Source organism: Urocitellus parryii, assembly GCF_045843805.1.
Source record: "Urocitellus parryii isolate mUroPar1 chromosome 13 unlocalized genomic scaffold, mUroPar1.hap1 SUPER_13_unloc_3, whole genome shotgun sequence".
NCBI lineage: Eukaryota > Metazoa > Chordata > Mammalia > Rodentia > Sciuridae > Urocitellus > Urocitellus parryii.
The window spans coordinates 429,402-456,500 of NW_027551771.1; the positions used below are offsets into that span (position 1 = coordinate 429,402).

Here is a 27,099-nt window from a genome sequence, read left to right on the forward strand (position 1 = left end):
CACCACTAAGCCGTTTGGATTAGCCAAGCTGGCTTGCTTACTTGATAGTAATAATGGTTAATTCTTTTCTAAACTGAATTATAAATGCACCAGGGGAGTGCTTAGAACACAATTCAGACTTTTTGCACCAATATATTCTCATGCTGACCTGGTGTAGCAGCAACTGTCAAAGCCGATCATACTCTGGGGGATGTTCTGTGATCTAGAGTCATTTTTTTTTTAACTTTCCTTCTTTGTTCCTCGCCATTATTCATCACTATGATCACTTATGTACTTTTCCATTTTACACTTTTTCCTACTGTTTTGGCTTGGAAGTCAAGGAACTCTTTCCTATGATTAAATATCAGGTAAGGATAAGTAGTTTTTGTTTCTTTCTTTTGAGAAAACATCAGGATCCGAGAGCACCAACTTTTTCCAAGTGTGCTGGTCGCAGGGCTTGTGACCCTGAGGTGCCTGTCTTGGAGTGAGCAGAATAGAGGAGGTCTGGCTACCCTGGGTTCTGTTCCCAGGCTCTGCATTTAAACACATGATTCCCTTTAGTCCATTGCTTTACATTAAAAATTTACTTCTTCTGTGGGTTTGGAAACTGTTTCTAAAAGCCGGCTTTTGGGTCCACATATTTAATTTTCATGAGCCTGTGCTGATCTATCTGTCTGATGGTAACAGAAGCAGCAAGAAAAACCAAATGTTGGTGGTCACGTTTTGTTTTATTCTCAGGATTGGCAGAAATTCTTTTGACACTCTTCACCAGTTTTTTCTTCAACCTGCCTCAGATTTCTCTTACCCTTTGCATGGATTTGTGAGGTGCTGTCCTGATATTTTCTCTGTGGGCCTCACTGAAGTCTCCCTGAGCTCAGGGCCCTTCTTAGAGACCCTCAGTTGCTGTGTGCTTAGCGTCTTTATGATGAGTCTGGTTTTGTTTCATGCATGAGCTTCATTGGCAGAAAATCGTTATTCCTTATTTCCTTGCTTAATGCTTGGGAGACATGGGCTTGGCCTTCTGTGCTCCTGAGTGGATACTTGAGATGAGTCAAATGCATCTACTTTAAGTAGATATTGACTAAGAGAAATGAGGGAACACCCTAGACACTCAGCCCACATTGAAGTCTTTGTTCCTGTTCTTTGTTTTTTAATAGCATATTATTTATTTGGACAGATTGAGACTCCTGCACGTGTTTAAGAATTTCATCCCAGCCTGCGTTTGGTTCTTAATAAGCATTTCACATCTGTCTTTCACTTGAATTTCTACTGCTCTAATTACATGGGTTGTTCAGCAACCATCTTATTTGCGGTATACTCAACATGTTTGCTGCATGTCTCCTTACTCCAAACAAGACTTGTGAATCACAGCTAGGAGAATGTCAATATCTGTAATATTTTCAAAGTTGTTGCAAACAAAATGAAAAATCAAATTTGGGGGCTCAAAAGGATATTTGAAAATATCTACTGCAGTGTATTTGAGGGAAAGAAACCGAGGCCCAGAAATTCAAAGATCAGGAAATGCAACTAGTCAGTGGTATGCCCAGAATTTAGTATGTCCCTTAAGAGAAGATTCAGGTTCTTGGAGGTGACTTGGGGCTGGAGGCCATGGGGTACTGTTGTCATAGAAATATGAAGATTCAGCCTAGGGGAAAAAAGAAAAAAAAAACCTTAAGGAGACTAAACTTACTGGGTTGACAGAAATAGCCACGATACATTTGTTTGGCTAATACCATAAACAGATTGGATTTGTTAAATTTTTTGACATTTTGTCTTCTATGTTCTTTCTCTCCCTCCCCCTCACATCCATCCCAGTCACAGAGATTTTATTTTGCATTTTAGATCTTTTATGTCTGTTTGACAGTGTTGCCTTTTGATATTTGGCTCATAGAGGGGATATTGGAAGCATGACCTGGCTCTGTGGTCTTCTTGGCCTGGATGTCCTCTGGCCCTGTTTGGAAAAATAGCTAAAATAATCTGGCAAGTGTCTGTCTGTCTGAATGAATGAATCCCAGATGGCTTAATTAGAACCACTCCAGCTACTTCATATGGAGCCAATGACACGCAGGAAAGGAAAACATGTACAGCTTTGACTGAAAGTGGATCTTTACCATGCCACTCAGGCGAAACCTGCAGCCAACAAAAAGAAGTGTATGATTTCACAGGAGGAATAACAACCACAACAGAATATGTGGCTGCAAAGATCTTCCTTGCAAACCAGGAAAAAGTGGGGTACTCATTTTTTCATAACATTTTCTAAAAAAAAAATAAATTCAGGTTCACACATTTATATCTTGTTTCTACACCATGCAAAACACAATCCCGGTGCTTATGGAAGATGTGGCCTTCCCTGGACACAGCTGCCACAGAGTGGCTGCACCAGCCAACTGAGCATTTATGATTGTGGTGATGAGCCCATTACTCTCTTTCCTTAAGAACGCAGATGAAAACCCAGCATGCCCTGCTCATCTCCACCTCAGAGGAGTTCCCCTCCGACCTCACTACTGCTGGGAGGTGAGGTCCCCATCGCCCTTGGTCACCTCTCCAGATCCTTGTTCTGTGCTCTCTGGAATTCCTGATCAATACCATCTCCATGTATACTCCTTTCCTTAGACCTTCTCTCCAATTTCCTGATGCTCTCCAACCACGTGCCTGCTGGCTCCTTCTGACCATGTGTCCTCCTTCCCCTTCAGATGGCGTGGCTCTGTTGACCTTGGTTGCCACTGGACAATGTCACACATATCCTGTGAGTCAGGGTTCTCCAGAGAAGCAGAATTGATAACAGACTCTCATAGCCAGACAGGAGGGACTAGGCATGGTCATTACAGCCCTCATTTTTATAACTGGTCACGTGGTGGCAGCTGGTATAATGACCTCCTTTCAGTACCCATTCCCTATCTGTTTCCTTCAGTGAGCACCTGGGCAGGCCATGCTATTGACCTGTCATGGCGACCCAAGCCTTCATTTCTGAAGGCTCTGGGCCCTGGTAGTCCTGCCTGGATTGGATAATTCTTTTGTCATCAACCTTAATCCCAGGATATGGTAGTGCTAAGAGACACCCTGAGAGGGGGGGTGGTTTCCTGTATTGCAGACACATTGTCCCTTATTGCTGTCACAGAGCGATCTCCTCTTGTTATCCAGGCACCTTCAGTGACTTCCTCCTGGGCCTGTTGATTCAGGGGCTCAAGGAGCTGGAATTCACCGGGTGGAGCCTCCACTTCCAGTTCAGTAGAGTTATCCTGTGCCTTCTGGTGGATGCGCTCCTCCTGTGGTGACAAGGTCACGGGGTCCGTAGAGCACGAGACTATGGGAAGAGGAAGCAAACGTGCACATGGGGCAATGGTGAGTGGTTCCCAACAATGGCGCAGTAACGCAATCCAACGGCCCTAATCTAAGCAGATTTCCAGCAGGCACTGAGGAAAGTTCTGAACATGTGAAGGCTGAGAAGTCCCACCATCTGCCATCTGCAGGCTGGAGACCCGGGAAGGTGGTGGTGGTTCTCACCTGAGTCTGATCACCTGAGAACCAGGAGCCCTTATGGTGCAAGTCCCAGTCTGAGGGCACTAGACCAAGGTCCCAGCCCAAGCATCTGGGCCAAGAGTGTCAGTTCTCCCTGGCTCTGCCCTTTTGTTCTACTTAAGCCCCTATGGACTGAATACAGCCCAACCATGCTGGGGAAGGTCATATGCTTGACTTGGGTCCCTCATTCTTCTGGAAACTCCCAGACACACCCAGAAAGGATTAGCCAGATACGGGCCATCCTGCGGCCCAGTGGAGTTGGCTCCTAACGTCCCCCATCACACCATGCTCTATCTACTGTCCCCTGCTCCCTCTGTGACTGAAGCCTTCAGTGGGTCTCCTCCTTCCTTTCATATTGATCTCGGCAAGATCAACATCTGGGTGGATAAATATATAATAACTGCCCCCCCACGTCGGTCTTATCTCTCAAAGCAAAATTTAAAATGTTACTTTGCAAATTTTGTGGCTATATGGAAATCAGTAGGCTGAACTATGTATGAAGGGAACAAATCACATATCTGAGAAGTCTAAAATTAATAATAATCTAATTTTAAAATTTGAATTTGAAAAATTACCCAAATTGTGGATTGAGCAGCAAAGTTTAGTTTAATTATTTTCATTGCTCAAAAATAGATTGCTGGGGCTGGGGTTGTGGCTCAGTGGTAAAGCACTTGCCTAGCATGTGTGAGATACTGGGTTCTATTCACAGCACCCCATATAAATAAATGACTAAAATAAAGGTCCATCAATATCTAAAAAGATATTTAAAAAAATAGATTGCTTAGTTGTCTCACATCTCAATATTGGCTGACCTGTAATTTTTGTTTTAGTCAGGACATTTAGATCAAGTACTGGTAAGTAAACAACTTCAAAGTCTCTGTGGTTTGAAATAATAAAGAACTCTTTCTCATGCATGCTGGATACTCAGACAGGACAGACAGGGGCCTCTGTTCCACACAGACACTCAGGCGTCCAGGCTGGCTGGGCTCCACTCTCTGGGCAATGCATCAGGAGGGATTCAAGGTCACTACAGCAGGGATGAGACTGGAGAACCCCACACTGGGACTTCCTATCTGCCTCACTCTTACTCACTCTTCATTACTCAGAGCGAGAGAGTCATGAGACCCTGCTGAATGCCAAGGGCAAGAAATGCCATCTAACCTGTGCCTCAGTCCCACCTCATACGGTCTAACTTCAAGCCTCTCTAGTGTTCTGTGAGTTGCATTCACAACACATGCATAGGAATTAGTATAAGAATAAGTGGAAAAAGCAAGTTGATCAGGAGCTGCAGGTGGATTCAGAGCCTCAGGCGCCTCAGGCTGAAGGTCAAGACCATGATATCAAAAAGTATGTGGAAAACAATCTCTCTTGGGGGAGACGTGTTCAGAGGCTCTGATGCTTCTCCAGTTGGCTCTAGGGTGGTTCCTTGAGCAGTTCTGCTTTGTCCTGAGGAGCAACTGCACTGAGGAGTGTGGGGCTGTAAGGCTAAGGACCGGAAGGGTGAACTTGAAGGTAGAGTTGAAGGTCAGCACTAGGAGGTGGGACCTCTGGGAGTGACCACCAGGGAGCCCCTGCATCTTCTGTGCAGAGGAGCAAGGGGCTAGGAGCCACGTTAAGGGGGTGAGGACTGGATAGAGAGGCTGGTCTGCATTTGCCTCTGCTGTGACATTTTCTTAACATCTTAACCATGGGATGATGTTTAAAGAATATAAATGAGAAAAATGTTGGCCAAGTACTTTGAAAGCTTCAGCTACTTAATACAACGTGTGATTTTTATTGCACGTTGCCATTTGAGACTTTGAAAGATCAATCTGTAACTAACTTTCACAGACATAATGCAATGATGTTTTGAAGGAAGAACTCATATTTATGTTACACCCATTGGAATGAAAGGCCTTCCCTGGTATGTGGATTCTAATTTCTACGAGGATTTCGCCATTTCTGGATTTCACTCATTTGCTGATTTAACTGCTTGCGGATTAGTTTCTGAGAAATGACTTTTAGAGTGAATACCATTTCTTCATGTCCTCAGAATTATTCTTGGACCTGTTATGGTGCTCGTGGAAGGGCAAAGCCTACAGCAATCTTCCTGCTGTCGAAGACCCCAGTCATTTTTTTGTCCTGAAGGTTTCCTTGTACAATCAACATCATGAATGTACTATTGCACCTTCTTAAAACTATTGTATTTCCTTCCAGAGAACCTAAGGTTGCTGACTGGTTGTTGATTTTCATTCACAAATAGTTTAGAGTTACATCACACACCAAATGTAAAGGGCTGCGTCCACAGAAATGCCAGCCGTTCCTAACTGTGGGCGCCTCAGACCAATTGAGCTGTGTCTGAATGTGTTTTATACTTTCATGAAAACAGAAGATGTCTTTGCAATCTTAGTTAGTAGGTTTTTACCCTCAGGCTTTGGAAGGAGGGAGGGAGAGGGAAGGAGAGAACAAAAAGAAGAAAATAGAATAAGGGAAAATTGGTTGAGTTATGACAAGCTATGAGATTGTTAATGATAGTGGTATGGAGTTTGGTTTTGAAACTTAGAAGATCTCAGAATAAACTGGGAGAGACTGGTTCTCCCCCAGTTGCTCATTTATGCCATAATTGGTATTACCAATAACGTGTGCTAGTGCATTGATTTTTGTATAGTTTATTTTCCCAGTGACAAAGGATGTAAATTTGAAAAATGACAGGTGTGGATTAGAGATGCATCCTTTATTTGGGGACCCTGTTAAAACCCTGGTCCAAATGGGAATCAGGTCCATTTGTCTCATTATTGTTATCATGGTTTTCAGATCCTTGCATGTAACCAGATCCAGACTTTTAAGTGAGCTCTATACTAATGATATCTGCTTTGAAAAAAAGAAGAAGAAACGAAAGAGAAAAAAGAGGCCTAGCAGTGCAGAATAAAAATCAATGCATCATGATTCCCATTTATTTTTTTGGCAGAGATATAGTGAACATGCTAATAATTTAAAATTATCCAGGTCAGGACAAGTGCAGTATCGAATACATCACCAAACAATGCAGAGGCAGAAGCAGAGTAGAGCTAGAAGCCAATTAACACTTCCCCTGTGTATCGCCACACGTGCGTATTGTTAGGTTGTATTTTATGATTCATCTGCAGAGGTCCTTTTGTGATCTGGGTGGTGGTGGCACTGAAATACATCAGTGGGGATTTTCCCGTAGAGCCCACGATGTGTGCCACAGTGCACAGTGAATACCAGTGATGGATTTTGTTGAGGAGAAAGAACAATCTGATAAGAAATAGAGTGAACTGATAAGTATTTTCTCTATATATATGTATTCGACAGAATTCCAAAAATGACCTCAAGATTCTACACCCTCATTCCCAGGCTTGTGAACAGAAGGAGTTAACACTTCCATGGCTGTGTTATACCATATGACACAGTTGACCTTAACATAGGGCAATTATCTTGGTTCACCTAACCTCATCACATAATTCCAAAGCAGGGAGCTCTCTTTGGCTGGTAGGAGAAGTCAGAAAGACTCAAAGCATCAGGAGGACTCATTATATATGTGTGAGAAAGAATGTGGGTTGCTAAGAGAGGTACAGTTTGATGGCTAGAAAGGAAATGGGATCCCCATCCTCCAGAAGCAAGGAACTTAATTCTGTCTTTAACAAGACTGAGCTTGGAAGAGGACCTTGATATTGAAGTGTGCTAGTCAGCTTTCTGTCATTATAACAAAATACCTGAGATAATTAACTTATAAAGAGAAAAGGTTTCTTTGGGCTCACAATTTTCAGTGTCTGATTCCCTTCTGGGTTTTGTTCCCTCCAATGACAACAACAAGCTTTCTCTATAAAAGACCATGTTTGAACTTGACTGTAACCGTAGGCAACAGTTGTCTTCTGAATATAGAGGAAAGCAATGCCTACATCTTTGAGTATCACTAGTGCAAGAGTCCTAAGTGTCCTGCCTCACCTTACACAGGCACTGTGCAGAGCTTGAGATTCACATTCATGTGCTTTATCAACCTTCAATAGACGCAGAAGAGCCCAGTTCTCTGACTGAAAATGTCAGCCATGGAGGCAAGTGAGTGTCCAAAGGAAAACCTACCAGGGAAGTTGGGCGAGGAAAAGCTGGTGTCTAGGTAGCTCTGCACTGGGAACTTTAGAAAGTTCCTTTAGAAAGGCAGCCAGGCATATTCATAGAGTGAATACTGTTTCCAGAATATACTTTCATTCCTTCCTATATTTGACTGTTGACACCCAAAAATCAAAAATAAAATGACCACCTCAAAAGGAGGCAGAAATTTTGCCTCGATAAAAATAGATATTGGGGCTGAGGATGTGGCTCAGTTGGTAGAGTACTTGCCTTGCACGCACAAGTCTTTGGGTTCAATCCCCAGCACCATGGGTGTGCACGTACACACACAACATAGATATTGGTTGTCTTGCCTGATGTGAATCTATTCGGCTCTGCCATTAGTTTATCAGACTCTTGGAAGAATAGATTGGATGAGTGCAAATGTTATACACGACTCTGAGGACCTGATTACTCATAGTTTGGAAGTTGGTTATTTTGGGGATCTGGAACAATAAAAGCCCTGGAGGAGCAGTCTGGGATAGCATGTGAGTGGAAGATGGACCCTTTCCAACCTACTCCCTCTTTTCCTAGTCCAGTGGAAAGTGACAAACACTGAGAAAGGATTCCCCTTCCCCTGACTATGAATCAACTGCAACCTGTTCACACACCCTTTCTTTTGGATGCTGCCTAAGGTTGAGCTTTCGTTTTTCGGGATTGGGTGCTTTTGCTTGGGTAAATCCCATCCTGGTGGCCTGGTGTGGAGCCCTGGGATTGCAGGTGGTCCTCCTCAGCCAGCTTCCCCAGTTTAAAAATGGATGAAAGAAGCTGGGTGCAGTGGTGAAGGCCTGTAACCCCAGCAGCTGGGGAGGCCAAGGCAAGAGGATCATGAGTTCAAAGCCAGCCTCAGCAACAGTGAGGAGCTAAGCAATTCAGTGAGACCCTGTCTCTAAATAAAATACAAATCCTTCACTTTCAGTCTGATTTGTGTCAAAGGTGAGTCCAAGGCACTGCCCGAGGTCCAGGCCATGGATTCTGGCAGATCTTACAAGATGGAAAGTGGGGACAGCCTGGTGGCTTGTGCCAGATACAGCCAGGGGAGCGTTTCTGGTGGCGAACATTCTTAGGGCTTCCTTCCCCTTTCTTATACCTCTATTTTGCCCAGATCAGTTAACCAGGCGCTTCTTTCATAAAAGGAGTTTAAACAACTCTTGTCAAGTGCAAGCTCTGTTTCAGGGTTGGTGAAAGCCGCGCCTGTGTGGAGTGGCTCCTGTCTCCAGGGTAACCAGGGTTTTAGGTTTTGTTGTCATAGAGACCTGGTAATTCACAGGCCAGGGATGGAAATCCACAGGCCAGTGCTGGCAATCCATTTCTCTAAGCCCATGAATAATGTGTATTCAGCACACTAAGTGACAGAGTGCGAGTGTTTGAGGGGGCTGGGTGGCTATAGTAATGTCATAGCAGCGATCCTTCCCTTACGGTGACATCCCACGGCTAGCCTCCAGTTCTGATGCCCTGTTCTTCCGGTGGTGATCTAATGTCATCCTAACATGATGTGATTGGATTGGTATTGAAAGCCGTGTTGTAGTGAGTGCGCATGGCCATTCTAAGCTTATCCATGTGCTATGTTCTGATCAGTCTCTCCACAACATTCTCCTTTCTGAGGAATTCATGATTGCCCTTTTTCATCTCTATATTTTGTTTTCTAGGTACTTATAACCAATATTCAAATGAAATTATTTTTTAGTGTGATTTTTCTCTAAAAACAGAACCTAGTACAAAGGTCTGCATACATCTAAGGTGTTTGGGAAGAGATTTTAGGAAGCACTAATGAGCGGCCCGCAGAGCATGGGAGAAAGAAAAGCCAGTTTAAAAATGGATAAAGGAAGCTGGGTGCAGTGGCCAACACCTGTAATCCAGCAGCTGAGGAGGCTGAGGCAGGAGGATCACGAGTTCCTAGCCAGCCTCAGCAACATCGAGGCACTAAGCAACTCAGTGAGACCCTGTCTCTAAAGAAAATACAAAATAGGACTGGGGATGTGGCTCAGTGGTCGAGTTCAATTCCTGGTACCCCTCCCCCCTAAAAACTGGATGAAGGATCACTTTGGTGAATGGGGTTTGATTACTGCCAGGATCTTATGGAGAAGCTGCATGGAATGTGTTTTGGGATTGTCCACTTAATGGCTCCTGCTCTCCGCTGGATGCAGGTTGTCCCTGGGGAGTCGCACCCTCCCACTTCCCGGCTCTGCAGGTCTGAGTGTGGTGTGGGGTTTTGCAGGTGTCCTGAGAAACTTCAGCAAACATCTTTGCAGAGAGAAGTGGGGCCGTGAGGTGGGACGCAAGCTCGGGAGGCACCTGCCTGGCTGCGTAGGGTTGGAAAGGGGACTGGTGGTGAGACTTGGGGCCATGTGCTGCACCTGACTTCTGCTTTGAGTGCCAAGTTCAGGTGCACCTGAGGTCACTCCTTCCTGAACTGTGGGCAGGAGCATTTGGTCTCATTCATGTCCCTTCTGGTGTTTTCTAGGCCTGGTGTAACCTAAGGGAGTGGCAGGGAGCTGTCTTTTCTCCAGACCTCCCTGCTCCTGTTTTCTTTTGTCCTTGTGGATGTATCGTGTGTTTTTGCAAAGACAATCCCTAATTGTCATTTCGAGAGAGAGTAGAATTCAAGGCAAGCTTCCTCTGCTCTGGGGAACCCAGGTGCCCCTTCTCAGGGGAGGGAAGAAGCTCTGTGCTTTCTACCTCCCACCCGAGATCTGGATGAATGGAGGAGTGGATCCCAGTTCCACATCAGGTTGGTCATGGGGTCTAAACCAACAGAACCAGCCACCTAGCTAGAGGACTGTATTGCCAGGCCATGGCTGTATGCTTTTTATTTCTGTACATTTTTACACCTTTGCAGTAAGATTATATGTGGGATTTTATATTCTTCACCCTCAGTTTGCATTCTCTGTGTTTTCTTTTCTGCATGACTTTTAAAAAGTATTTTTCATCCCTCTTCTATCCCATTTCTACTTTTTACATCCTTCTTGAGTAAATAACGTCGACGGTCCGTGATGACCGTCTGGTAGCTTTCTCTGAGCCCTCGTAATCCTATGTTAAACTTACATGGTTCCTGCCCAAGGACTGAGTGTTTGGAAAGCACATTCTATGAGAGTTTTTAAAAGCTGTTTTATTGACACATGATTTTCCATTTCATAATATTCACCCTTTAAAGTGAATAATTTAACATATTTGAAGCATACTCATAGAGTTTTGAAACTATCACCACCATCTAATTTTAGAATATTTTCATCTCTAAAAGAAACACCTTACCCCTTAGCAATCACTGCCTATCCTTTGACTTTTCCCTGGCCGAACCCCATAGTGGATACTCCTTTTTGTCATTAAACAATATTAGCTCTTTCAGCCAGTAATCCTGGGATCTTATTTATTTAGATCTTATTTAATTTCTTTCAGTAATGGCTTGCTCTTTTCAAGCACACAAATCTTGCAATTCCTTTGTTAAAGTCACAGCTGAGTGGGTTTTTAAATCTTATTTTAAATGAAATTATTTTCTTTGTCTCATTCACCATTTGTTCATTGCTACTACACAGGATTGGTTTGTAATATTCATTTTTCCATCATCTGTGTTGACTTGTTTATTAACTCTAATAGTTTCCTAGTGGATTCTTCTAGATTTTTGGTATACCAGATCATATGATCTGCAAATATAGCTTCACTTCTTTTTTCAATCCAAATGCCTTTTGTTACATTTATTTGATTGATTCATTTAGCTAGTCTCTCAAAGGTGATCATTACTATCAATTATTTTACTAAAGAAATGTACTATACTCACTTTACCACAAAAGTTTTGAACTACATTTTCATATTAATATCTGTTTATCTTCTAGTTTTTAGATTCCTTTTGGCCTGTGGGGCACTGAAACAGATGTTTATTAATATTCAAAATTTTCTGTGGGTATCGTTGTGTTGTTTTATCACTTTCTAGATTAATTGGCCCCTTGTCAGAGAATATCAGCAGATTTTTCATCATTTGAAATTTGTCGAGACATATTTTCTTTTTATAATTGCTCTGCCCGTGTTGGAAAATGATGTCTTTTTTGGCAGCATGTGTCTGGGTCAGTTTCATGTTGTTCAAATCTTATAAATCTACACCTAGTTTCTTCTATTAATTATGATAAAAATGTGTTAAAAAGAAAAATAATCACCAAGGAAGCTTTTTTCTCATAGTTCTGGGGATTTTTTTATTTATAAGTTTTGAGGTTAGGTAATTAGGTACATATGTGAAATTAATTGATAATAGTAATTGCTTTGTCTTCCTGATAATAACCTATTCACACCAACTTTTATGGTTATCTTACTTTTTGTTTTTTTTTTCTTTTCCAGACCAGCTTACTGATGTGTTTCCTTGTGTTTTAAATCATCGGCTCTTCTGTGTTCCAATGTCTCTTATCCATCTTCTGTACGCAGCAGTGAGTGGGGTTCTGTGTTGTGTTGTTAGAGTTTGCTCATTTTCAAAATAAATGCCGTTCAACTAAATGTTATTTAAACAAATGTTTTATTTTTTTAATTTTTAAATTTAAATTAAATTTTTGATTTTTTCATCTAATGCTTTATTTAAAGCATTGGCTTAATTGCTTTATTTCATAATTGTCTTGTTATTTAAGACAATGACTCAAGTGTGTAGATAGGTGTCCCTCTACCATCCTGTGTTCACAGCTTCTCCGTGTTGCAATTTCCCTTTCCTTATCTTCTCTTCCCTTATTTATATTTCCCCATCTAATTACCCCTTTTAATTTGGATGTTGTACATTCATTTTTTTTTCATAACATAGTATCCATGTTTCCAGAGAAACAGAACCAACAGGGACACAGACAGACAGACAGACAGACATGTTTCTTCTGGGGAACTGGTTCACGTGGTTATGGAGGCTGAGAGGTCTCAAGATCTGCTGGAGGCCAGGTGGAGGCCCAGGGGAACTGACACGTAGTTCCTGTCTGAGTCTGAAGGCCCAAGACCAGGTCAGTGGATGGTGTAAATTCCAGTGTGAAAGCCGGCAGCCTCACCACCCTAGAAGAGCCGCTTCTCAGTTCAAGCGTGAAGGCAGGGAGAGGTCACTTCCTTGGGTCATCAGATGGGTAGAAGCTCCCTCACTGAAAGAAGGGTCTGCCTTTTGGTCCCATCAGGCCATCAGCTGATGAGTTGAGGCTCACCCACATTAGGGAGGGTGATCTACTTCCCTGGGTCTGTTGATTCAAATGTTAATCACATCCACAGACACCTTCATAGACACACCCAAAATGTTTGACCAAATACCTGGGTGTGCTGTGGCCCAGTTCAGCTGACACACAGTAAGTATCACACTTAATTGATTAGAGTCTACGGTTAATTTGTATTTTTACTTCATGCCAAATAATACAAATGTCCTGGAACATTCTTAGATCTTATTTACCTTCCTTCTACTTTTTTTCTTTTGCTTTTTTACCATTAAAAAATTTTTTTAATCTTTAAAATCCCATGCTGTGATGTTATCCTTTTGTATTTTTTGTTGTGACAAGAATATACAGAACATTCAATTTCTTATTATAACCATTTGTAAGCACACAGTTCAGTAGCATAACACACATCCACAATGTGAAGTCACCATGACCCCGACTCTGCCCAGATCTTTTCCTTATCCCCACAGGAACCCTGCACTCATAACCAATAACCCACTTTCCCTCTGCCCTTATCCTCCGGTAAGCTCTCTTCTACTGTCTTCATTAAATTTCCTATCCTAGGCACCTCTTAGGCACGGAGCTATACAACTTCTGTCCTTCTGTGTTTGTCTGCCTCATTTCACTGAGCAAAATGCTGTCAAGTTCCTTTCACTTTGTCGCATTTGTAAAAATTTCATTCCTTTCCATAGCTGAGTAGTATTCCATTGTGATGCTATAGGTTTTCTGCCCATCCATCTCCTGATGGACACTTGGGCTGATTCCACCCTTTGTATGCAGTGGGTAATGCTGATGGGAACATTGGTAAGCAAATCCTTTTTTAGTCCCACCTTTGGTAGCCAAGACTCCATTTCTCATGGAGTGGTCTTGGACTCCTTGTCGCAGTCCATTGATCATATGGAGCAAGTTTGTTTGTAGCTCTCTATCCTATTCCATGGTTTGTCTGCCTGTTCTCATGCCAGGACCATACTGTACCACCCACATGGCACGCGGGTGGTGGGAATGGGGTTCTCCAGTGTTACTGTGAGGGACCCTTCTAGCAGAGCAGAGGGGAAGGTCATGTGCATGGGGTGGTCTGTCCCCTGGGAGAGCCATTGAAGTTCCCATGGCTGTTCTCTCCCTGGCTTTTTTAGAATATTTTTCAGAATATTTGAACTTTCTTCTTCTTTCTTCTAGGTTGTTTTGGCTATTTGGAACTCCATGGCAATTCCGTGAGAATTCCAGGCATCATTCAGTTTGTTTTTCACCAGCAGCTAAAATGTGACTTCTCTCTTGCTGCTTCTGAGAATTTATTCTTTATCTTTACTTTTCAGAATTTTGCTGATGATATGTCTTGACTTGAATTTTTTTATTTCTTCTTCTTGTTTGGGGTTGGCTCAGCTTATCAAATCTGTAGGTTTATGTTGTTTGTCTCATTTGGGGAAAATTCTGCTTTGAATCCCTCCAATACTTTTCCACCCCACTATCTTTCAATACTCCTTTGGGATCCCTGCTGAGAGAAATGTCAGATCTTTTCTTACAAACCCACAATTTCCTGTGTCTTTGTTCCACATTTTTCCCAGTTTATTTGCTCCTGGCTCTTCAGTTTGATAATTCCTATTTTTCTACCTTCAAGTTCACTGATTCTTTGCTCTGTCCTCCCCTTTCTGCTGTTGATCCTATTCATCGAGTTTGTCTTTGATTATCACGTTTGGGGTTTACAATTTTCACTCCGCTTTTCTTTGATACTCCATTTCTTTGCCAAGTCTTCTAATTTCTCTGCTGAGATTTTCAATTTGTCTTAAGCATGTTCATATTTTCCCACCGCATCCTGAATATCAAATACAATCTTTAAAGATGACGTATCGACTGTGTTTCAAAGCTGCCCCTTTATTTAGTGATTAAATAAGGTCTGCATTGTATCACAGTCATCTACTCTAAAATTGAATATTGGTAAGATGGAGTGCTTTGGCTTTTCATTCCCCACCGAGGGGTTGAATGTGATTAGGTTGCAATTCCTGCTACGCAGCAGCTCACCACCAATTGAGTTTCCAGCGCTTCGTGTCTGTCCTGATATTCTCCTTGGTAACTTTAATCGCTGGAGGCAAGCTCTCAGGAGAAGCGGGTGCCCACAAAGTCTGGTGTGGATGGGAAGGAGGTGCTTTTGTGTGCAATCTGGCACACCTGAGCACCCGATCTGAGAGCATTCCCTGGCCATCAAGATTGCTCTTTTCATGGACTTGGGCCGTGGTTTATTCTTTCATAATTTGCCTAAGTGTGGTGGCAGAGTTTGGCTTTTGATTCAGGCAGGACGTTGTCACTTATAGTTTCTGTCCTCAGTCACGGAAGGCAGCCTCCATTTCCTCATCTTAAACTGGCAATAACATCAGGCTAAATTCCATCAGATTTCAGGGACGATTCAATAATGTGACATGATGCAGGTACATTGAAGTCTTCATAAATGTCAGTCACCTTGAAATTAGCAATATATAGTACCCATCTGCTACTCCACTGCTAAGACAGCAGACCAAGCTTTCCATCTATCTGATAATTTCTAAGATTCATCCTGTAGTCTTCTGCGTTTTACATCTATTCCACAAGTATTTATTGAGAATCTGTCGTGTTCAGTTACTGTTCTAGTAATGCTCATGAGTGGGGGATTCTGAACAAATTAATCTGGAGCCCTCCCCCCATGACTGCAAAAGCTTTATCTTGCAAACTTGTTTGTTTATATATGTTTACATGATAAACTGGTAATCATGCAAGGGAAATAACACTACAGAAGTCAAGAGAACTGTGAGTTCTCTTCTCCTCAGATTAACGTACTCCGTGTTCATAGATTTTTCCACACTGTGCTCTGAACTAGTCATTTCAGCAGTAGATGGATATGTTAAATCCCATGGAGTTTATTAATTAAATAAAGTCTGGAATCAAGAAACCATCCAAATGTGTATGCTGGTGTCTATTTGAAAGAAAATATAGTTTAAATTAATAAGCTTGAAATTAGCTTTCTAAGGCTAAAACGTTTTAACAAAATGAAATAAATTATGCAGATTCCCCCCAAATATTCATTTTCACCAATAGAATCAGTATTCACTTAGTAAAGTCTGCCATCAATTTCTAATGAAGGAATCAGAAATACATAGTCATTTGGACAAGAAAATCAATATAAGTGATAATTAAATACTATAGGGGATTAACAATAGAGGATTAAAAAGAACATGGAAGAATATAGTTGGGTTTTCAAGAGTACCAAGGAAGAAAGGAGCTTGAGAGGGTCTTCCTCCCCAGAAGGCTGCAGGTGGAGGCTGATGGGCAGGGAAAGTGGGTGGGGATATCAAGCCTGCTGGGTGGTCCTGCTGGGTGAGCCAGCAGACAACCAGTGAAGACTGGTAGGAAGGAACACCTCCAGAAAGTTCAGGCAGGCTGAGGACGTAAAGGAATGCTAAGCAAAGTGAGGCAGTTCCAGGATCTAACTCTAAGTGGAGAATTGTGGTCAAGATCTCACTCTCTCATCAGTTCTGGGTCAAGAGCTTCAGGGCACCCTGAAACCTACCTACAGAAAACACATCACATTTAGCTATTCTGGCACATCTGAAATAAAACAACAGAGGAAAAATAGCCACAAAAATTCTTCCTTAGCTTTGTGTAAGAAAAAAGCTACGGGTCTTAGTTCAGTTGTGTGACATGCTTTACTTGAAACAGGGGTAGTTAAGAGTATTCACTTTTAATCTTACTTTCTTGGCAGAGAAATATGTTCCTGGTTTGACAAATGTGGTTTCAATTGTGATTGGAAAACAATATAATTCAGGATCCCTTCATCAGTTGTCTATCAATTCTCTTGGGGAGCAGAGCTTTATTAGCTCATGTATCAGTCAGCTGCACTCACAATTATGCTGCATAACAAGCCACTCTGAAACTCAATGGCATGTGGCTAGTAGCATTTATTTCTTGCTCACATATCTGCAGGTTGTCTTGAGTTCAGTGGATCATGGTAGGGCTGGGCTTGGTTCCAGGGTGCTGTTGGGTTTCAAGTCTGCTTGTTCTTGCGTGGCAGCTTCCTACTGCAAGCATTTTTAAGGACAATGGCAGAAGCACAAAGGTCAAGGTCAATGTTCAAGTGCATAAGTTCTGCCAATTCTCATTGGCCAAAGCAAGTAACCCAGTTTGTCCTCAACATCAGTGAGGAGAGAAGTGTGCTTCTGCCTCAGAAATTAAGATAAGAGGAAGAGAGGGAATCTTTGATAGCCTGTAATCTCAGGCTGCACAGCTAGGAACAGTACTAAAACCCTAACTGGGTTCTGGATCAGTCCTGGTGTTTTCTGCCCTTTGGACTTTGCTTCAGGGAGTGCGGTCCACTTACCTTCCCAGCTGTCCCTTGCTTGGTCATTGCATGATTGTCCTTCCATGGTCTTGAGTATTTGGGCATAAGTAGTGTGGTCTCTCTGTGCATGTTCCTTTCTCTTGTCCATTGTACCCGGCTGACTTTCTTAGAACGTACCTGACATAATCACTACCATAATTTTCTGCCAAGTCCCTAAAGCGTCATGTTTGTCCCAGGAGGTAGGTGGGTTGACTCCCTTGAGGCAGGGGGTGTAAGTTGGGGCGCAGCTTATTATTGAGCGGAAAGGCAGTTCTGCCTCCTGACTCTAATCCCGGTTCTCCACCAGGTCCAGACTCAGCCAGGTCCAAATTTCAGGGTTATCCCTTGAAATACATAGAGGACCTCAAACCTGGGATGGTGACTTTATATAAAAATAGGGTCTGGGGGGGCAGGTGGCACTGGGGGCCTTTTAAGCGGCCACCCACCTGTCCCCAGATGACAGGGCTGGCCCCCGCCCTGTCCTGATGTGTGGTCCACTGGGCCCAGCGGCTCAGCGGGGCCCGCAGGAGGCTCCAGAGCAGCCCAAGTGAGTGAGGGCCGCATCCCCAGGTTCAGCTCCAGCCGCGCAGGGAGAAACGGGGATCAGTGCGGTTCAGGAATCGATTCCAGCGTTTCATGGACCGCAGGGCCCCAGCCAATGGCCGCTGTGAACCTGCGGCTAGCTGTCTCCTCTGGAGTGGTGCACGGTTCCCGCGGTGGTGGGCAGTGTGTCCGCCGTCTGGTGTCTCATGACGGCTGGGAAAAGGTCAGGGCAGGTGTGTGGGCACCGGCCTCCGCGCCCTCCGGTCTCCACCATGCTTGTCTTCAGCGCGGTGGGTGGCACATTGCTTGTCCAAGTGGGAGGGACCGGTCATCTCGGTCAGCTCCTTCACGGGCTTCCCCTGCTCCCTGGCTTAACCTCCAGGGAACTCGGACCCCTGACGTCCCTTTGATTCACAGCAGCTGGAGGAACCCCCTCTCTACCGTGAAAAGGTTCAGGGTTGAGCTCTTCTTCCATCTCCCAGTGGGATTTCCTGCAGGCTTGGTGACATCGATGGGTCACATCCACGGATGTCAGGTCTTGCCTGTGCGGGCTTCATGTATTGGTTGGGAGTTGTGTTCTTCAAGAGAGAATATGTTATCCCCTTTGCCCAGGCCATCTGGCACCTGTGGGTGGCCCCAGCCCCCAGTGCCTTAGTACCCATTTGGGAGTACCTATACTGAAGTCCTGGGACTTTACCTGACATTTGTCACCAGCCTGTAGGAGGTCTCCAAATCAGTACTACCTCAACTGTGGCACTTGGGGGAAAAAGAGAGAGAGAGAGAGAGAGAAGAAAGAAAGAAAGAAAGAAAGAAAAAGAAGCAACTGTACTAACTTTCTTTTTGATTTTTGACCATAATTATAGTGAAAGTGTAAAAGCTGAGTTCAGGAATTTCCTCCCTTGCAGCAAACAAAGTAGTGAATCAATTATTCATTCTGTTCCACTACCATGAAAGACTCTGGACAACTGAGGTTTACAAGCCAGAATGTTGTACTTTAATTTTATAGATTTTATGACATGATTTTTCTAAATTAGTAGGTCAGGTTGTAAAAGTCAGTGCAATAACAAAACTTCCTTTTTAAGAAAAAAAAGTTGTTTCTAACACTTTCCCATTCACTGTGTAAAGAATCATAAACCGAACTCACACGACTTTTTACCATGTTTCATTTTGGCATAATGTGGTTGATGTTTAAATGGAAACTTCAGTGTATTTTTCTGTAAATTAAAAAAACTGGGGCTGGGGTTGTGGCTCAGTGGTAGAGTACTCCCTTCGCATGTTCGAGACCCTTGGTTTGATCCTCAGCACCACATAAGAATAAGTGAAATAAAGGTATTGTTTAAAAAAATCATCTGTTAAGGTGCATCTCTGCCATTCCTCATTCATGTGGATTTTTGCAACAAGCAGTCAGCATTCCACACGTGACCTCTGAAGGAAGTGCTGCTTTGGGCCATGTACTTGACAGAGTTCGGAAGAGTATCTTGGTATCACTATCTTTTTCAAAAGATCCAACTTTTGCTGAGAGTAGTGGCCCACGCCTGTGATCCCTGTGGCTCAGGAGGCTGAGGCAGGAGGATCATAAGTTCAAGGCCAGCCTCAGCAATTTAGCAAGGCCCTAAGCAACCTGGCAAGACCCTGTCACAAAGAAATAAAAAGGGCTGGGGATGTGACTCAGTGGTTAAGTGCCCCTCAGTTCAATCCCTGATACAAAAACAAACAAACAGAAAAGATCCAACTTTTCTCTCTGCCTGTGCCGTGTTTTCTTCAGGGTCTCTTTGAACAGGGGATGAGTACTCTGCTATATTATGCTAGTGTTCTTGGGTTGGCCATCTGCTGGAAGCTTCTCAAGAACATTGTGAATCACAGTGAAGAGTCGTATTGTCTGTCAGATGCCCAAGGGTTAAGTCCTGTCACTTAGCTTACAATATCAGTTTGATATTAATTTTAAATTGTGGAACTAGATGTACACTTTCACATTTCTGCCTTTTCTCTGCATCTCCTATTATGCTTTTCTTTTTAAATAGAAAAAAATATTTAAAGCATTGTTGGACAGGCAGAAACTTGTGTCTGTAACTCATGGGCTGTATTCAGACTCAGTGGAATGGTATTTACATGTTATTTTTGATTTTCCATCAGTGTCTTGCATTAATGCAAGATTAACTGTTTGTGGGTTAACCACTCTTGTTGTGGGTATAAGAAACGACAGAAACTTACCTTGAGGTGCCAATATTGCTTGTTTTCCAGCAATGAATTTGCTCAGTGCAATTGTTGGGTTGATGACGAGCTTATTAATTCACGTTTTGTAGGATGTAGGTTTAAAAGAGAGTTTATTTTGCTGGGCATGGAGGCCCATGCCTGTAATCCCAGTGGCTAATGAGGGTTTTGCAGGAAGACTGTGAGTTCATAGCCAGCCTCAGCAACTTAGTGAGACCCTATGCAACTCAGTGAGACCCTGTCTCTAAATAAAACACACAAAAAGCCTGGGGATGTGACTCAGTGGTTAAGTGTCCCTGGGTTCAACCCCCCGGTACCAAAAAAAAAAAAAAAACCTTTATTTTGTGTGTATGTTTAGAGCCCTTGGATTTTGGTGAACTATAGAGGAGTGAGGAATAGAAGAATTGATGTTTGCTGGTGAATTCTTGAACAGGCAAGGGACCTGGTGATACCCCCAACAAGGCCAGGTCTGTGTGCGTGACTCTGAGCATCTGAAAGCCTGTTGTTTTACTGTGTGGATTTTATTTTCAATAAATCAACTTTTGTGGATTCCTTTAAAATATGCTCAAAAGTAACACTGTCAAAACTACTAAAAAGTATGTAGAAAAATTGTGCTGTAGATGAGAATTTGTTACTTGGATTTAAAAAGAAACAGCCTTTGTAGACGTGGTGATGTTAAGAGAAGATCATACGGATTATGGTGGGTTTTTTAAATAAAAGGACTCTTGTCCTTCCAAGGAGAGTGAGATCGAGATGGAGACACACAGGTGCACAGGGAAGAAGCCATGTCACTATGGAGGTAGAAATTGAGAGGAGACAACCAGAAACCAGGAATTTCGAGCCACCACCAGAAGCTGGGAGAGAGTAAAGAGGATTTCCCACCAGCCCTCGGCCGATGGCTGGCACCCTGGTTTCTGCCCTCAGTCTTCTGGAACTGGAGATAATAAACTGACATTGTTTTGTGCTACCCAGTTTATGAGAGCAGGTTATGGAAACCCTAGGAGGTGAATACACAACACCTCCCTATAGGACATCAATTTCCATTGTATTTCATTTTTCAAGTGTTATTCACATTTATGTTTTATACTGGGTATTGAACCCAGGGGCGTTTTACACTGAGCTACATCTCTAGCCCTTTTTATTTTTATTTTGAGGAAGCAAAACCTTTTCTAGTTTCCAAGATGAAAAAAACAAAATTCCCGGGTGAGGGCTTTGGCCGGCTTTGCCAGTGTGGCTGGATCAATGAGGACCCGTGGGTGGGCTCCATCGCACGTCCTGCCCTCACAGGGCCTGCAATTGCCAAGCAGTCACAAAGGCCACAAAAGACAGCAGGAAACCTCTGAGCATGACCAGGGGTGGAGGCCAACACACCCGCTGGGTCTCCAGCCAGCCCTCTGTATCCACCATCTGTCTGATGTGCCGGAACAAGAACCCAGAAACAGGTGGAACTACCAGGGTATTATCTGGAAAAAGTATGATCTAGAAAGTAGTTACAGAAGACAGATGCTGTGTAGGCTACAGCAGGTCGTTGGTGTGGTCCCCAGAACCCTGAATTTCATGTCCACTTAAAACAATGGGGTGTGACCTTACCTAGAAATGTCCAATGAATGCCAGGGGCCATTGGAAACTAGGAAAGAGGCCAGGAACACATTCCCCTGTGAGCCCCAAGATGAGGCCCATGCTGTCAGACCTTCTGGCCTCTGAAACGTGAGAGGGAATAAACCTCTGTTGTCTTAAGTTCCCAAGGGGCGGTACCTGGTTGTGGTAGCTCCCATAAGCTGGTGCCGATGATGAACTCGAGACTGTCTCGTTTTCAATACCACTGAATTACAAAGTGGAGTCTTTAGAAAACACAGAGGGTTAAAATTGCTTAATAAGAAGTATAGTTATTTGTATCATTAGGAGGAACATCCTTTGTTTGCTAAAAGAGAAAATTAATTTTTTTATTGAAATGGAAAGATTTGCCTACAATACTCATTATAATTAAATATGCCAATTTATCACTGATTATGAAACAAAATTACGTTAGAGGATGGGAGTGTGAATACCACAAGGACATTAAATGAAATATGTGGAAGAGGAATGAGGGAATTTTCACAGACTCGCTTGGTTCAATCAAGATTTTTCTAGCAGTTGTGTTCCATTTTCTTTAACAATAATATCATCTATCTGCAAGTCCATGGGGAGAGAAGCAGGATAGTTTATGAAGTGCAATTACTTTCAAGCTAATTTGATTTGGTATTTTAAAGACAAACAATTCCCAACATTGGTCTTTCGCTCTGTGGTCCTGTTACCAAGTTCCTTATGAGGAGGCCCAGAGCACATGGTTAAGGCAAATTCCACCAAAGCTAGTTCACAGAAAACTTTCTGACCTCTTCATTTGGTTAATTGGCTTATTATGAAACTTGACAGAACCTTGGCTTATGTTCTACATCACACATAAGGAGCTTAATCTACTTTGAATAGTTCTGTCGCCTATCGGGAAATAGAATTTCTCCCTCTCTGGGAAGGTCTGGCCTATGCTGTTTTTTTTCCTCGTGATGAAGTTTTATGGGTCAGCCTGACTGGGCGGAAGGGTACTTACTCTAAAAATCACTCAGGGTGTGCATGACGGTGTTTGTGTGGACTGGGCTGATGTGAGTGGGGCCATCTTGAGTCATTGCCCCTGTGGTGGCCACGGAGAGCCCAGTTGGCCCTCCCCTCAGGGCTTCCCAGTGTATTGTAAGCAGAACAGACCACTGGAGTGGAATGTGGAGTCTTAGGACCTGGGCGGTGCCTGGCTCTTGCATATTAGCTGCGACCACCAGGTGACCCAAATTTCAGGGCTCCATTTGGTCTTGCTGCTGCCCGGGACCAGGCTTCTGCCAGCAAGTCCCTAATAAATTGCACTCTGAGCAACCCTGGATCTGTCTACCTCTTTGCTTGGGCTCAGGGCACCTTGAGGCCAAGAGGTTGTTCCAGAGCAGTGTCCCCGTAGAGATGAGCATCTGGATTGGCAGACTGAGTGAAAAGGACTCACTCCCACCAAGATGTGCCCACGTCACCCAACCCTGCGGGGCCTGTAGAACAAAAAGGTGGCGGAGAGGCAGATCCTTTGTCCCAGTTTGAGCAGCCTGCACAGCATCTCCTCCTGATGTCCTTCCTCAGTGCTGCTGGTCCCGGGCCTTGGGTCTCAGGCTGAGCTGTCCCACCTGTTCTCTGGGGTCCTCAGCTTGCAGATGGCAGATGATGACTTCTTGGCCTTCACAATCCTGTGAACCAATTCTTGTTGTATACATATGCACATGTGCCTTCCTCCTTCTCCCTGAAGGTGTGTGCATGTATATACATGTGTGTGTGTGTGTGTGTGTGTGTGTGTACACACACATGTAGAGCTGCTGTATCCGTTTGCAGTTATGACTTTGAAGGCGACTTTGGTGAGGTCCTCAGCTTGCACAAAGCACTCATTTTGAGCTGTGCCTGCACCTTTCCATGAAACCCTGCTCAATTGGCACCAGCCATATTCCTGAGGTGGCAAACCCACCACTGCTCCTCTTGCACCCCTAGGTGTCCCCACCCTACCTTCTTGGCTCTTCATCCAGACCGACAGGGATTTTCAGGCTTAATTCTCCCCTTGCCTTATTTTCCTGGCTCTCTCTCTCTTCCGTTGCAGCCAACCTCCTTTACTTTCTGAACAGTCCCAGAATGGAAGGGAAGCCCTTTTCAGTTTGGTCTCCAGGAGGCTGCAGGCATTTGCCCAGCCTCTGGCTCCTTGGGATCAGAAACCTTGGTGGCCTGGGCCAACTTTTTTCACCAGAACCTCTAAGTCAATTTTCAACCAGGGGCTATTTGTTCCCCTGCAGCCATCTCTGGGGGACATTTGCCAATGTCTTTAGGTGCTTTGGGTTGCCATACCTGAGGGAGAGCCGCTCCTGTGTCAGAACAAATTAGGGATCCTGCAAAAATTCTACGACGCTGGGGACAGCCAGGCCCTCACAGCAAATTGTCAATAGGAATGCGGCCTAGAAACCAGTTCTAAGTCAAATGAACATTGCTGGAGTGAAAGAAGCTGCCCTGAGACCTGTCTTAAATTTTCATTTGATGGATTAGAGACACACAATGATCTGCCTTTCTATTTTGCTATTTATTTCTGATGCTTGGGTCTCCTAAGTTTCCCTGATATCTTTATGTTTTCATTCTTACCAAATTTGTGGTGGTCACCTTTAGTCACTACCATGACACGCCCAGTTTCCCAGCATTGTCACTTGTGTGACATATGATGACATGTTGGCAACGTCTGGGGGTGGGACCCGAGGATTGTGCACTTCTGCCACAAATAGTCTCCTGTGGCCCCTTGTGGCAAAGAGGAAGGAAAATCCCATCTTGGATCTTAAGTCTTCTTTTGTGACATTCACGCCATTACTCTGTTATATTTCCATTTCTTGTTTTTAGAATGAACAAAAACATGATAAAACATTTTAAGAAACTAACTAAATAAAAAAACTAAATTTTAGACTGATGCACACATGCAGTGTTGTGCATGTAATGACTCTAAAATACTTTTTTTGGGGGGGTACCAGGGATTGAACTCAGGGGCACTCAACCACTGAGCCACATCCTCAGCCCTGTTTTGTATTTTATTTAGAGACAGGGTCTCACTGAGTTGCTTAGCACCTTGCTTTTGCAGAGGCTGGCTTTGAGCTCATGATCCTCCTGCCTCAGCCTCCCCAGCTGCTGGGATGACAGGCATGCAACACAGCTCCTGGCTAAAATCCTTTTAGTTGCCAGAAAAGTTGCAATGGGAGGTAAAGCAGGGTCTAAACTTGGAAGCCACAGATTCACTGGGAGCTGAGCTCAGCAAGGGGAGAAGAGAGTCAGGGTAAGACTGTTCCTTGAGGGGCAAATAAAAGACAGGTGGGATCCCCTCCCCCTGCAGAGCTGTGTTGTTCTTGCACTTTTGACCTCCATCCTCTGATGAAGCCATAACAGAGGATTTTCCATCTTCCCATGGAGAATCATATAAATGCAGGCATTCTCATTAATTATGATGAAGAATTATACTTTCATTATATGCATGGTAAATAACTGGGCAACTTGAATGGTTAAAATGGAACATCTGAAACCAGAGTCAGAATGAGCTTGGCATGGCTGGAAAATGTCATAGTCCCTGGTGACCTAATTCCTCTCTTCATTTCTCTCTCTCTCTTTTTTTTCCACACACAAACAGATTTCCAAATCCCCCATCCTCCTCCAGGCCATCTCTGGACACCTACGATTTGTCTTTGCTACTGTTGAAACCGGGACCTCAGGGGGAGCAATTCCCTGAGAGAAGTTTCAGCGCAGAGAGAACAACAGATGGCAGATCTTCATGGAATACTGTTCACGTAGCCCAGCGCTGCCCTCTGATATTGAGTTTATGGTTAATTACTAAATGTGCTAGTTGATTTTTTTCCCCAAATCAGTGCACTCAGATATGTGCCTGGCAATTTTCAAGTATATAGGTGTGCAAAGATAAAATGTCATGGACATCCTCTAACACACACACCTACACACGCGTGCGTGCACACACACACACACACACACACACACACTGTCTCCAGAAATTACTGCAGTTGGAGAGATTTTAATGCAAATAATTGACACAATGCAGAATGGTAATGTGCAACAGGTACCACGAGGCTCATAAAGCCCAATGTGTTAAAATGGAACTCTTCAGGCAATCATGATATGCAAACCCTAAACATCCTTCCCATGAATCTGGGGCAATATGGTAAGGAACTTTATTAACTTGCTCACTTCTTCATCCCTAGCCCAGATTCTTGCGACATCAATTCCTGTGACTTCAATACAGCTGACCTGAGATTTTTAAAAAACTTTTCTAGGTCAAGACAGCTAAATTTGAATTTCAGATAAATAACCAATATATATAGATTTTAGTGTAAGTATGTTCCAAATATTGCTGTGTATTTTATTGTATTTTTTTATGGCAACCCTAACCCCAAGGATTGCTTCTTTCAACCCCATTTATCTGAGCCTGCTCCGAAGCCTTCCAGGTTAACACCTGCCTTGACCTCCAGCTTCATCTGCAAAGGTGAGCTTCCCAAGTACCTGTCCTTATCATTTTTGTGAAATTTCGAGAGACAATATAGGATGGGTATAAATCCAAACATGACGTGTGTGTATGAGTGTGTGTGTGTGTGTGTGTGTGTGTGTGTGTGTGACAGTAATAAGTCTTTGACCACCTCCCTGTTACACTCAGAGATGTGATTCAAGGGAGACCTTGTTTTAGACAAATGCACAATTTCTGACTCCACTGGTTTTGGGCGCCCCCTGGTGGTCAAAGCTTGCCACTGGCTCATGGCCACCCACTAGATTTGCAGATGGGGCACTGGCGTCTAGCAGTCAAGGTAATTTAAACCTTAGGATTTACTCTGAAACAGGGATATGGAAAACAGACAGCAGGAGAGAAGGGGACCCTTGTGGGTTTGGACCAATGATAACCAAATCATAAGGAGAAGAGAGGGTCCTGCCACCTCTGGGATGAGGGGAGCTGTATCAGTTTTCCCCGCAAAAGACCAACATGGGTCTGCTCTCCTTGGTTGTTGGGAGCATATCTTCTGAAGTGTGTCTCAATTTAAAAAATCTGAAATGTCCTAAATTTAATTACAAGGGTCAGAAGATTGAGGGGGAGAAGAAATATGGAAGTTAATTAGCTAACAGCTTCAGAGCAAACCAATAAATGACTGTCACACTCCTGCGTGGATGCTGACTTACAACTCACGGTTGACTACAGGTGCCATTGTGCCCTGTTTATATTAAATTTGCAGACTATTCACTCCTGCCAACCCAACTGCAACAAGGACCTCCGGAGGGACTCTCCTCCTACCCCAGGAGTCCTCCTTCAGTGACCAGCCCCTCTTAGCTGTAGCCAGTGGAGGTCCAGGATAAACATTCATGCTTCTTCCTCCACTCTCCATTCTGAAAATGCTCTTGGCTCTTAGGGCCTGCAGACTTCCCCCAGCTGCTATCCAGCCTTGTTGCTGGTGGTTGTGGAACTTGTCCCATCACCTGGACCTTTTCCCAGCTGGCATCTGTAAGTCTCAGTGGATCCTTTTATTTCAGACCTGTTTTGTTCTCCAAAGATTTGACTTAACACTCTGCAAACAAAAATGTCTTAAGAGCCAGGAGATTCTTAGGCTCCTTTGATTAGTGGTGGCCTTGGCTTCCTCTGACTGGAGAATTCACAGCCAAGTACTCTCCATT

The 27,099-nt window shown here is 43.7% G+C and overlaps 1 pseudogene; it reads right to left on the reverse strand.

Moving 5' to 3' along the window:
- Window positions 1-1,619: 1,619 nt before the first annotated feature.
- LOC144251427 (contactin-associated protein-like 3) overlaps window positions 1,620-27,099 on the reverse strand; it is a 191,908-nt pseudogene continuing 166,428 nt past the window's right edge.